Source organism: Euprymna scolopes, chromosome 9 (genome assembly GCF_053919585.1).
Source record: "Euprymna scolopes isolate OS-2025 chromosome 9, ASM5391958v1, whole genome shotgun sequence".
NCBI classification, from domain to species: Eukaryota; Metazoa; Mollusca; class Cephalopoda; order Sepiida; family Sepiolidae; genus Euprymna; species Euprymna scolopes.
In genome coordinates, this window is record NC_136490.1 from 130,402,090 (window position 1) to 130,416,096 (window position 14,007).

Sequence of the window (14,007 nt, forward strand, 5' to 3'; positions counted from 1 at the left end):
TATTCTCGTCTGTGGAAAGCGACTTGAAGTCCTAAAAAAATTGTCTACCTTGGTAGTAACTTGTCAAATAATGGCACTCTTGATGCGGAAATAAGACAGAGAATCAGCAAGCCATCAGATGCATTTGGTAGGATACAAAATAGAATCTGATCTGATGGTTATCTAACTCTGACAACTCAAATGAAAGTATCTCAAACATATGTATTGCCATCCCTACTCTGTTCCTCTGAAACATGGACTATTACCGGTCAAAGGTAGAATTGCTTGAGAAGTTTCATCAGCACTGTCTTAGACACATTCGTGGTTTGAAGTGGGATAGTTTTGTCCCTGGTGCATATGTCTTAAATAAGCCCAAAACAACCAGCATTGCTACCATTGTTATTAAGAACCAGATGCGTTGGGCGGATCATCTTGTCCGGCTTAATCGACTCCCAAAACAATTGTTTTATGGTGAGCTCCTTCTTGGCAAAAGACCCTAGCAAAATCCCAAAAAACGTTTTCGTTATAGCATCAAGGAGAGTCTGGTGAGTTTCCATGTTCCTGCTGACAGTCGGGAGTCCTTAGCGTATGTTCGCAAGGAGTGGAAGGCACTGATATACAGGAGTGCAGAACACTTTGAAGCAGCCAAGATAGACCGAGCGAAGCTCAAGAGAACATGTAGGAGATGCCAAACCTTGCTGCCCAATCGTGGAGATCTTTGGATCTGTGAGGTGAGTGACCCAGCTCTGTTGTCTAAAACAGGTCTTGTTAATCACATAAAAGCTCAGGATGATACGGGTTCTGTTGCTGTTAGTTTGTTCCAAACCAATGACCATCTTCAGTGTCATACCTGATTGAGGGTGTGCAAGTCGCTAGTGAGACTGAAAAGTCATCTTCGGGTGCATGGTCTTTCAGTGACTGAGGGAGTTGCACTCGTCTGACAAGGCGTTGCAATCATCATCATATCTACATATCTATAAAAGTGGAATTGTCTCTGTGTGTACGGCTGTGTGTGTACATTTCCCTACCAAACTACTCTGTCAATTTTCAGTCTGCAAACTCGAGATTTGATATAAGGAGTATTGAGATTTGGGAAATCTTTTTAATCGGTTTTCGGCCAGAAATTTGATTGTCAAGATTTCAAAGTTCAACGATTTGACCTTTGGAAACTCTACCAAATTCCTCAGCCAACTTTGGGTCTAAGCACTTGAAATTTTAGATGCAGGTTACTTGGACATAGATCAAACTTTTTAATTAATATATATATATATATATATATATATATACCGCAGGATGAAAACGGATTTAAGACGGGTCTGCCTATATCAATGAAAATATAGCATATCTCTGGACTATGCAACATATAGTTTTTAAATGTAAAATGTGCTTTCCAAAGTAAAATGGCTGATACGCGAAGCTCATTGATATTCTTTGTTATATGAGAGAAAGGCTTTATTTTATTCTCAGTTAACCATATCCTTCTGTGCCATCTGTCAGACTGCATAATGTACTGCATCTGTGTTGCACATGTGAGGAATATGTTCTGATTGCATGTATGTGCGTGTGTGTCCGTGTGCTTGTGTGTGTGCGCGCGCACGTTTGTATTAAAGAACTTTCAAAATGGTGAAAGTGGTCATTGAGTGAGTTGCTCTTTATCATTGCCCCGAGCTCTATAATGCGATATAAAAGGTCAAAGATCAAGCATAGGTGTCCAGATCTCTTTCAGGTTAAAATTCTGATTGCTAAAACCAAAATGCACATCAAAGTCGTACGGAACAATTGTAGACGTTGTGGCAGAGTCGAAGAGAAAATAAAGATTGGCTGGGTGTCTTGCAATTCTTTGTATGCATGCGCATTCATCGATCTGTATTTTGTAATTTTTTTATGTGTTTTTGATGTCTGTACACGTCAGATTGACACTCATATATCTCAGTAATCAGTGTATGTATGTGTTATACGACACACATGTCAAAGGAAAGAATTAGCGGTTCATTCAACTCATTTATTTTTCTATATTTTTTTGGATCACAACAATGAATTTATTATACGTCTAAAGCATTGAAATTACGTTTCTACAGCGAACTTTCTATATTTTTTGCTGCTTTTTTAAGGATTGATTTCTTTATTTTGTTCTTTGGGGGTTATTTTTTGTTTTGTTTTTTGCTTTGTTTTGTTTTTTTTTTGTTTTTTTTTTGTGGGGGTGCTTTTTTACTTTCTATTTTATCCTGATTAGAAAATGGGCAATAAAGAGATCAGCTAAAAATACGATCTTAAAGAGAATTCTAGATTTGCACTCGATCGTCTTATAAATTAATTGAATAAGTTAATAGAAAGGCGTGCAAAAATAGAAGATGAAAAGTGCAAAATCGTAGAAGAAGAAGAAGAAGAAGAAGAAGAAGAGAGCCGAGGTGATGAAGTGCACCTTGTCCCATGAAAATGAGGTAATTTATCCCTGCGATAAACTAAGCCTGGTTTGGTGTAAACTCTGACTAACGCTATATAATAATGATTCAAGTGATAGAACTAAGAAGAAAGATCTGAGTGTCATGATAGGCAGGTGCTCTTAGTTGGTTAACATGGGGGGCGCAGTCGACATTCTGTGAATGTTGATTCCTCTTCTAGTTTCAGAAACAAGATCATATACACAAAATAGGTAAGTAACCTCTTTAATTCCAGGTACGACACTGACACATGCTAAAAATAAGAAAGCAGTAATGAAGAAAACAGCAAACCGAAAATCATTAGAAAGAAATGAACTACAAAAGGAGGCAGACTAGTCACGGAGTGCTTCTATATGAGTGATATAGTGTATATGTTGGGAAGAATAACGAGAATACTCGAAAACAGTGAAATGAATAATATATAGGGCTATAACAACAGCATATTCTTTTCCTTGCTTTGATTCTCAGGTATATATCCATTGATATATGTTTTTATGTAGATTAATGTGATCCTCGGTTGATTAATTGTGTCTAACTGTGTTGGATATATACTCGAGAGTAAAAGCAATGAAAAGAATATGCTGTTGTCATAGCCCTAATAATATATTAAACAGAAAATACAGAAACGATGTTAGTTGAGTGGGAACTCCGCTAAACTGAAGGACAAGGTAAAATTGCGACTCTCTCTCTCTCTCTCTCCCTCTCTCTCTCTCTCTCTCTATCTATCTATCTTTCTCTCTCTCTCTCTCTCTCTCTCTGGGTCTTGGGTTCAAACTGCTGAAAAGCAAAACTTGGATGGAATTACAGAGTTGCTTCCCTTATATTAAATAAAACATTAAAATTACCTTCTCTTAACAATTATTGTAATTTTTCGAAACATTCAAAATAGCGTTTCAAAACAAAAAATATATATAACGGTCAATTTAAATCAAATGAAAACAACAGCATAGAAAGTTGATTTACATTTTTTACCTCTTGATAATAGGAAATGCCTTCGAACATATTTAAGGAATATACCATCCACGGCGAAGGTAAATAAAGTTTCCGATAGATCATCACCCAAGTTAAGCAACATTAAGCATAGTCAGTACTAAAGTGGATGATCATTTGGTAACACTAGGTGCTGTATGTATTTTGGAGCCTGGAAAGGGCTAGGCGTCGCCGAGCTATTCATGTCGAGGACACGTTGCTTGAAACAATGCGGCGCCTCTACTAAGAGACTCATTCATCATCCATACACCCCCTTATATATAGATAATTGTATAAATTGAAAATATGCTGAACATTTAAATAGGTCTGTTTGTATTTTTATTATGATGAATGGTAATGAGAATTATAATACCGAAAATGAATGGATTAGAGACTATAAATCTAAATATGATGGACCTATTAGTAGTATCAGCTAAGAGTGACTCAAAACTCCATGAAGTTCCTACATTTGGGACTCGCCATCAGATGTAGTTTTGTACCACATAAAGTACCAGCACCAAAAAGTTGTGGTTCAAAAAGAGTTATTTAAAAAAAAGAGGATTGAAATGAGAAGTTTATATGAAAGTGATTGTCGTTTCTTTCACGTTCAACTATATATATATATATATATATATATATATATATATATATATATATATATATATAAACGACATTATTTTTGCACCAACCTAATACCAAATATAAATATATATATATATTATATTTCTGTAGAAATTTATTTGCTTATAATATATACCAATCCTTCTTTAAGAAGCTCAATGCAATTACTGCTAATTATTCTCTCTCTCTCTCTCTCTCTCTCTCTCTCTCTCTCTCTCTCTCTCTCTCTCTCTCTCTCTCTTTATATATACATATATATATTTATATATAACTACTTCATTTACTCACATAAATTAATATACAAAAGTATAAATTTATGCGTAAACTTTAAGTATTTATTTCAACAGTAGGTATAGGTAGTTAGTAAGTTATAAAATATATATGGCGATTAAGCTACACTGAATATTTCACGTTTCATCCGCTCTAGGATTCTTCAGGCTTATGCATAACTGGTTATTCATCTGTTTGGGGGAGAGGTGACAACCCTAAAATAATTTAAGACATTTTAACCTGAAACTGGAGACTCATAAACAATAATAACCACTCGTTCTGTATTTTGAGGTGCTTGTTCTTCTGCCGGTAAGTCCACGCCCAAGTAACGTTGCAACGGCTGCAGATACAAGTGTGTCTTCAAGTTTACCGACTCCGAGACTCAGAATGTCTTTCTTGCTTTTTTTTCTACAAATACAAAAAAAAATGTAAAAACAAAGATTAAGAACTTTTAAAAAGAAAAGAATAATTCCGGGCAACAGGCTCAGATCAAAGTGTAATCTTTGCCGAAGATTTTGAGTAAAGATATCGAAAGAGATAGGGCGAAAAAAAGGGATTGCGAGGCATTTTAGTGTCATTTCTATTATAGTCCATTTTATTGGACATTTGACAAATGCAACAATTTCGGGTTAGAATAGATTTGACAGTAGTTGTAACTAAGTTGTTATTTCACACAGTGCAAATTGTCTAAATTGAGGTTTCGTTAGGTACACATAAAAAATAATAGTCATTTCCCTTGGCCTGTAAAAACAGAGTTGTCGCCCTTGAGTAGAAAAGAGTCGTCCATGGCAGTTTGAGAGGTAAATAAAACTGCGTCTCGTATCACAGACTTTAAATAATCACGCATCCAGCGACTTTTACATTATCATTCAGTTTATAAGTTGTCAAATAAATTTGTTTATGGTTACACTTCATCCATTGATCATTTTGGAGTGATTATTAAACTAATAGCACGTATTATCAACTTTCATCAGTTTTTGTTCTTTAAGGACGTTGACTATATAAAATAGGATGCGATTCATACATCCGATTCTTTTCTTTGCTTATAGAGTTGTGCTATACATTCTTCCGTAATTTCTATCCCTTTGTCCATAATAGAAATGCAAAATGATTGAAAACACAATAGAGCAGCCATTCTCAACCTTTCCTACATCATTGACTCCATCGACGTTATGTATTTCTTTATCTACCCCATACTCCCACACAAAAACAATTCATAGCAGCCATCATAAAGTGTCCGAAAAACAGGAAGGTCAAAAAAAAAGAACCTTTTTATTGTTAAGGACTTTAGGTTTTGTATAAAAATAGTATTAAACGCAACACAACAACAAAGCCGTATTGAGCATATGAATCCAGGAATGTACATTTCTTAGCAATGACACAATCTCAAAAGAAATTATTCTTAAGTTATCAGGTACTTCCTCCGACTATATAATTTCCCCCCAACTATATAATGTTTTTTACTCCCGGGGGTAAATTTACCCTTGGTTGAGAATCTCTGCATTAAAGAATATTTATTTTGAAATAGCTTCAAGAAAATTACTTCTATTCCAGTGAACGGCCAAGTAAATCTCATCTCATAAACAGATTTAAGGTGAAAAATACAAATCGATACATCTTCGTTATTGGCATCACGAGCTTATTGGAACCACTTAACCGATATTGTTTTTGATGGGATTCTGGCGGCATACAGTCTGATCACGTTGTTTCCGGTAGGTGAACAGCAAACAATTCTCACACGACATTGTTGCGTAAGATGTTTTGTTAGAAATAAGGAATGGAGTGATCGTATATGCATTGAGACCAACTTTCAACGGACGACCACGACAGACGCCATGTTCAAAACGAGAGATGGTATAAAAGTGAAATCAACTCATATCGATGAACTAATTCGATATCGATAAATCTGATATCACTTTTAACAGATAATGATTTTCTACTTAACTATTTCTATCTCGTATTTCAGTTTTCGAGTGGTTTTACTTGGTCAATCGGGACCGTTAATTGATTGTAGGGTTTTGCAGAATGTCTACCACTGTTAAGTAATTTTATGCTGAAAGCATGCACGTTTTGTGTACAATTACACAAGAATATGTGAATGGTTTCATATACACGTAGAGTTGACGGCAACTAAATGGTTAACGACACAAACTGACAACCCGGATGTGCGAAGTTCGAACCCAGTTCATTCCACAGAAACTCTTTCACTTAGGATGCTTGAAAACTTCACGTGTTTCCTCCCGTAAGTAGCCGATGTCTTTTTAGAAAGAATTCAGACTACAAAGATATCAGAGAATCATTACAAAAAATAGAATTGTCTGATTCATGTGAAATGAATGAATGAATATAGAATTGCTTTTATACTAATGCGTCATTACTTACTACGGCTAATAGCTACTCGAGCATAAGAATTAATGAGATTGCCTGTTGGATGATTAAAACCCTTGCGACGGTTGTAAAAGATGGTGAGAGTTAACAAATTTGATCACTTAAAAGGAGAGCACAACAGGTATTTGTTTACATTGGACATAAAAACGATCATGATATAGTCTGCAGGAAGCAGACCCATCGTAAGGTGTTTTAGATATGGGAACTTCTTACAAAGAAACTATGTTAATTTAAATCCATTTGGTTTTAATTTCGCAGAGAAAGAAAGAAAATTCTTTTTCCAATGGTAATAAAGAGACGAGTTCTTACTGTTCATGTTTTACAGGGGGTGGGGACAATCGAGATTGGAGCTTAGTCGAGCACTTACCATAGAAATCTAAATAAAGTACAGAAAATCTAGCGATGTCTACTTTATGATAGAGAGGCGGATGTAAGAAAGAATAGTCGTTTTTATATCCTGTCAAGTCAAGAAAGAGTATTATGAGCGACTTTTCCTCCTCAGATGCAGCAGAAGTACGTCATCTTAGGTTGACTCTTAAACAGATATAGAATTGCCTCAGGAAGCAGGTACTTTCTCATTGAAAGTAAATAAATTAATTTATGCAAAATGTCCACGTAATCTGCTACGTCATGCAACTCTATATTAGGTCAAAATATGATGGGCGGTTAAGATTTTTTTTTTAGACAACTGCCGTATTTTTACTACCTAAGTGTTCAACAATGTACGACACAATCACGTTGACACACCGGTTCTCGCCAGATCACCGAAGTTAAGCAACGTTGAGCCTAGCCAGTACTAGATGGGTGACCATTTGGGAAGGCTAGGCGCTGTATGTACCTCCTGGGAAGGTTGGACGTGGGGCCAGCACCCTCACCCCGAAAAAAAGAATTCAGTCACTACAAAAGCATCTACAAAGTTGTAGATGGCCTATGCCCCTCCAGGGGTTAAAAGGCGATGGATGGATGGATGGATGGATGGATGGAAGTGTTCAACAACTTTTGTGTATGTACGACAGCGTTTAAAATGAGCACACCACATCTTAATCGTTTTTGACAAAGCAGAGTCCGAATAACACTTATCAGACCATTACTTCGCTTGAATAGTAGGTTTGGGGGGGGTTTACAAAGGAATCACCACTTATCAAGGCCCAGAGGTCACTCGAGGATAAGGGTTAAAGAGTGTACAGTGGTCAAAAGGACAATATCATAGTAATCGTTAGAAGTGCAAATTTGGTAAATTGGATTACTTAAGGGGGACGGCTAATTAAGAACTTGTTTACATTGGACTTGAAGACGACCATATTGTAGTCAGCTGGAAAGCAGGTAAACGGAAGAGAGTTCCACAGGTATGCAGTTCAAAGAAAGAAGCTTTGTTCGTGGAATCTGCATTTAGTTTTAGGCATAGAGTTGGGGAAATTATTGATAGTGTTTACAGCCAAACAAGTGTTTCTCGTGAATTTTTGGCGAGGGAGGTGATAGATTGAAGCTCAACCGAGCACTTGCCATGAAAATAACGATAAAACAAATACAGGCTCGCAACGTCTTTTCCGTGAGAAACAGGTTGCAAGGAAAAGAAAAGGGCATCTCCCACTAGGCTACGAGGTCTTCCTAGCAGCTCTTGCTCAGATGTGACAGCAATACTCTATCCTTGGACGTCCCTGGCTTTTATATAGGTAGAGAATTTCATCAGCAGGTAGATATCTACTGAATCAATAGAAAGATCCCATCATTTTTCCAGCGACCTTGGCAACGGATTTGATGTACGTATTCCATTTTAGATCAGGAGTAAATGTAAAAGCCCAGAAGCTTGTCAAAACATGGAGCCTCTCCAAGACCGAAGTCATTCATTTCAATTGATGCCAGATGAGGATCAGAATGTTTATGATGTAAAGATAGAAGCTTTGTTTTAGTTATCTCCCTTTGGTTGAGTTGAGTTATCTCCCTTTAACTGTTGTTTTGATTTAGTGTAGGTTAAATTTGAAACTTTTGATTTTAATTAATAGAGTTCCCCTTTTTTCTTTTTATCTTATATCAATTAATAGATGATAATATATTAATATCTATAAGAAAATTAAAAACAACATCTCGCTATTGACGAGAACAACGCGTGGTTTAACATTTATAGTTTACTGGCAGCCTCTTATTTTCGTAAATTATGTTTTTAAGAACTTACAATTGGTTAATAGATCTAATTAAATTTTAACCCAAATGTTAAAGATAAATTAGAAATATCTCCTAGTGTTTTGTTTGATAGTTTTACTTTTACTTTTAACTAGAACCTAACTACGAAACCTTGGAATTATAGAGTTAACCCTTTCCAATATTAAACATGGCGACTTATACATCTGAAGAAGGTTGGAGGTTACACCGACCGAAACGTTGTGTAAATAACACTCAAAATAGGAATTTTAGTCCGATTAATCCAAATAATCTCAACTATTATATAAAAGGAAGTTTGTGTGTCTGTGTGCCTGTGTGTCTGTGAGCTATGGACTCGAAAACGGCCGGGTCGATTTTTATGAAATTTCACACGAAAGTAGTTTATGTGCCTGGCAGTGTTCTTGGATAGGTTTTGTGTCGGAATGTCTTCGATAAGTATCAATAATCGAAATAATCCAATGAAAGAACGAATAGCTGATACTTGACTTTTTTATTTTAAACTTAAATTCAAACCATTATCACTGCACAACCAGTAATGCCAGACATAAAATCAACAGTAGGTTCTTTAGCATGACAAGGGCGCGTTTGAAATTAATGTTTCTGTTTAAAGCACAATTAAATCATGGTTATAGACTTCTGCATTTTTAACTTAAATGCAAGCCATTATATATAAAAATAATTCATAAAATCAACAGTAGGTTCTCTACAGTGCAATGTAGATTGCAATATATTCTGAACTCAATCACTGCGAGATGGCATGTAAAGTTTCCACCGGGTGCATCGCGATGGTTCCCCATATGAACAGGCAATCAATTGATTTAATTGAAAAATGGCGATTTCACCGATTTCGATGACAATAAAAAATATGGCAGTGTGAAACAATCGTTGATCATCATTCAATCCCGGGCAACGTTTGGTCACCCTTATAGTACCAGCTATAGCGATGTTTCTAAGCATCAAGAGACAAAACTCTAAACGCTAGTGACATTGATAGAAATGCTTTCATATGTGATTATTGACTTCCAAGTCCCAATAGAGAAGTTTTTTGTTGATTGTTTTTTTTTTGGGGGGGGGGTACAAAATGAAAAAATAAACATGTTTTTATTTACATTTATATTAAATACGGAAACATATCCCTAGTGGCCAAATACAGACATATTTATTTCCTTTCACGTCTTCTTTGATTTGTTTATATAAGCGATATTCAAAATTAAATATGACGCCACGTTTTTCAACAATTACCGTTAGTAAGTCCTTTTGGTATAAGTAACTATTTGGTTCAAAAATATTAAATAATAGTGAGTTACTTAGAAGTAATACCTAATAGCATTTTTATTAGGATTTCCCTGGAGTTAATGTTATTTAAAAACAATATCTGGCATGTGGTGTTATTAAACGATACCTTCATTGGGAGAAACATTTTTTGAATGTCATAAGATGAAAAGTTATAAGAAAATTAGCAGGTCACCCAACGTTGCCCGGTTGTAAGATACGCTAAATATGATATTTAAATTCGTGCAGATTACGTATTTATTATTATAGCTTATATTGTCTAGCACGACTATAATATTAAACCTGATATATTGTAGGGAAATCAAGACTAATATATATATATATATATATATATATATATATATATATATATATATATATATATATATATATATGTATATATATAAAATAAAAATTAAATTTACAAGAAGGAACAAGTTCGAAAAATATTTATTAATACTGGATTGTCGTAAAGTTTGTGAAATGTAAAATTAAAAATATTACTTTCAATTTAAATAATAATATGAATAAATATATAAAGAAAGAAGCTGTAAACACTATCAATAATTCCCCCCACTCTTTATCTGTGCCTAAACCTAAACGTAGATTCCATGAACAAAGCTTTTTTTCTTAGAACTGCACGCCTGTGGAATTGTCTTCCGTTTTCCTGCTTTCCGGCTGACTACAATATGGTTGTCTTCAAGTCTAACGTAAATAAGTTCTTGATGAGCCGTTCCATATAAGTTATCAACTTTACCAAATTTTCATTACTAATGATTACTATAATGTCCAATTTCTACTGTACACTCTTTAACCCTTATCCTTGAGTGGCCTCTTGGCCTTGATAATGTGGTGATGCCTACGTAAAAAAAAAGAAAAATTAAAGTAATTGCAAGTAACTAATTAATTTAAAATTCAACATTGCAAAATATGAAGTATAACTTAATAACTTATGACTATAGATTTTTACTACTAACATTTTATATTGTAAAAATTAGTGAATTAATTTATAATTTAAATCGTTTTAAATTTTTTAACTAAAATTAAGTGAAAGACATTAAAACTATATTAAAATTACTGATTAGTTGAATATGGATGTCTACATGTTGGTTAAATAAATATATATAAGTAAAAGTTGATATCGCGTTTGATTTGTTCCAAAGGAGGTAACTCTACCTTACTTTGCTAAGTAAATTTAATTGTTTATAATTACGATATAAAGGAGTTTCCAGATTATATTTAAACTTAACAAAACGTAAGTATAGTTTTTGAATTGTAATAATTAATAAGTTTGATTATAATAGCTAACAGAATTGAATTATGTATGGTTTTCAATTCTAATCAATTGTTTAGTTAGAGAACCGGCCGTAATGATTGATCGTTTTATTTTTTTGTTTGTTTTTTCAGCTTAGTTTAGTTTCGTATATACAAACACTTCAGCAAATCTCCTCACTAGCTTAATGTACTTGCAATAACCCTTATCCCTGAGTGGCTTCCGGGCCTTGATAAGTGGTGATCCCTGTGTAAAAAAAAAAATGTATAATAGTTTATAATTTGTTGATGTTATTTTCTTAAGTATGTATACATAAATTAAAATTGATAAATTTACTAATTATTAAATAGAACATTTTCAGAGAAGATTCATAAATTAATTAAATTGTTGGTGCGAATAGTTGGGCTTAATGACTTTGTTTGATAAAAATTCAATATGGCGTAATGGAAAAATGAAAAGGTATTTGAAGCTTACCTTCCAATATTCGGATCTTAATCATGTGAAATCACATTTCGGTTCCTGAGAACCGGTTGATGAGTTAAGGGCATAATAGATTCACTGATTGATATAAGAATTAAGTGATTGATTTTACGCTACGAAACAGATACTGTCAAGAATTGTATATGTCAACTGAATTAAAGGAATAAATTATAAGATGGTCAACATCATGAATTTTTGAATATAACTTTTTGTCATTTATTCTCTATATTTCTCTGCAATTACATTGAGCTTCTTAAATAAGGATTGATTTTTTGCTTTGTTTTTTTTTTTTTAACTTTGACAACAACACCCACTATTAGTCAACAGAAAAGACCCAATTCTCCTCCATGACAATGCCCGACTACACGTTGCTAAACCAACCCTGCAGAAATTGAATTGGGCTATGAAACTCTGCCTCATCCGCCATACTCTCCAGACCTCTCATCTACCGACTACCACTTTTTCAGGTATCTCGACAACTTTCTGCGTGAATCCCAAGTGATATCAAATTTATTTATTTTATTTTATTTATTTATTTTATTTTATTTATTTCATTTTATTTATTTATCATTTTTTTTTTTTTTGCATGACGTGGTCTGCAGATTAAAACCCCGCATGTAAATCACTTAATGTTTTGTTTTTATTAACTGGAAAGAAGTTTATATAAAATAATTTTATAAAAGAAACAGTGGGTTCTCTAGAGTGCAATAGAATAACATATTTTGAACAGAGTAACTGCATGGAGGTACATGAAGCTTCCTCCCGCGCGATTTCACGGATTTCGATGACAATAAGAATATAGGAATGTGAAATATTCGTTGATCATCATTTAATCCCGGGCAACATCGGATCTCCCTGCTAGTAATTTATAAAAATCACAATATCTGTCTGTCTTTCTTTCTCTATTTTTTAAACTGCATTTACCTCAAGACGACGGGTTGCAGGACGGTGATGTTTGTGTCTAATGACCTCATTTTTGTCGAGTTTTGTTTTCACTTTTAAACCGAAAAAAATGTATGAAAATGGAATGAAATTGCAATATTGATGCATGCATACCCCAATGACTACATTAGGTTTTTACACTTCTTGCTGGGAGGTTTGTACGTCCTACGTAAAGCGCCTGGTATACTCAAATCGTCACTCATCTGATACTGGCCAGGCTAAACGTTGTTTAACTTCGATGATATATATTTCACACTCTTATATTCTTATTGTCATCGAAATCCGTGAAATCGCCCGGGAAGAAGCTTCACATGCCCCCATGCAGTAACTTACTCCAAAATATATTTTATTCTACATTTCACTGTAGAGAACCTACTGTTTCTTTTATAAAATTATTTTATATGAACTTCTTTCCAGTTAACGAATAAAAAATATTAAGAAATTTACGTGCGGGGTTTGAACCTACAGACCACGTCATGCAAAACAAAAACCAAAAAAAAAAAAAACTTATAAAATTCTTTGCAGTTAATGAAAAAATATTAAGAAATTTACGTGCGGATTTGAAACTACGTCACGCAAATAAAAAAAAAAAACAGAAAACACTCTATCAACTTACCCACAACAGAATTTTCACGGCCCGTTGTTCTATCATTGTTGCTAAGCGACGACAGGAAAAAAATGGCTTTAGTGATGATAGATAAACCAAAATAACGGTTTCGATTATTGATTATCGGTAATTATCGTGGGTATTCTGAAACAAAACTTAGCTAAGATCACTCCCAGACATATACACATAAGTTCTATAAATTTTTAAGAAAATCTGTTCAGCCGTTTCGGAGTCTATAAGGAATGAACTCACACACACACACACACACACACACACACACACACACATATATATATATATATATATATATATATATATATATATATATATATATATATATATATAAACAGATGTGTGTTTCTATAATGAGTTTCTTTTAATTCATGAGTGTTAACGTTCAGATATATGATTCGTCTGGTTTATTCTCTATTGGGCATTGATGTGTGTATACATAAATTAACAGTTTATAGAAATCGTTTTCGGTTGAAACACCAGCAAAAATATACCTCAGATCTTCTCTTTATGCGTCCCTTCCATGCGTCCTGAAATTAAAGGTGCTTCTCTCCGAAAGTGAAATTATATTTTGATATATAATCATTTATTTT

The 14,007-nt window shown here is 34.1% G+C and overlaps 1 pseudogene; it reads left to right on the forward strand.

The window, feature by feature from the left end:
- The first annotated feature begins 7,388 nt into the window (after positions 1-7,388).
- Positions 7,389-7,505, forward strand: LOC145285475 (5S ribosomal RNA; annotated as a pseudogene).
- The last annotated feature ends 6,502 nt before the right edge of the window (positions 7,506-14,007 follow it).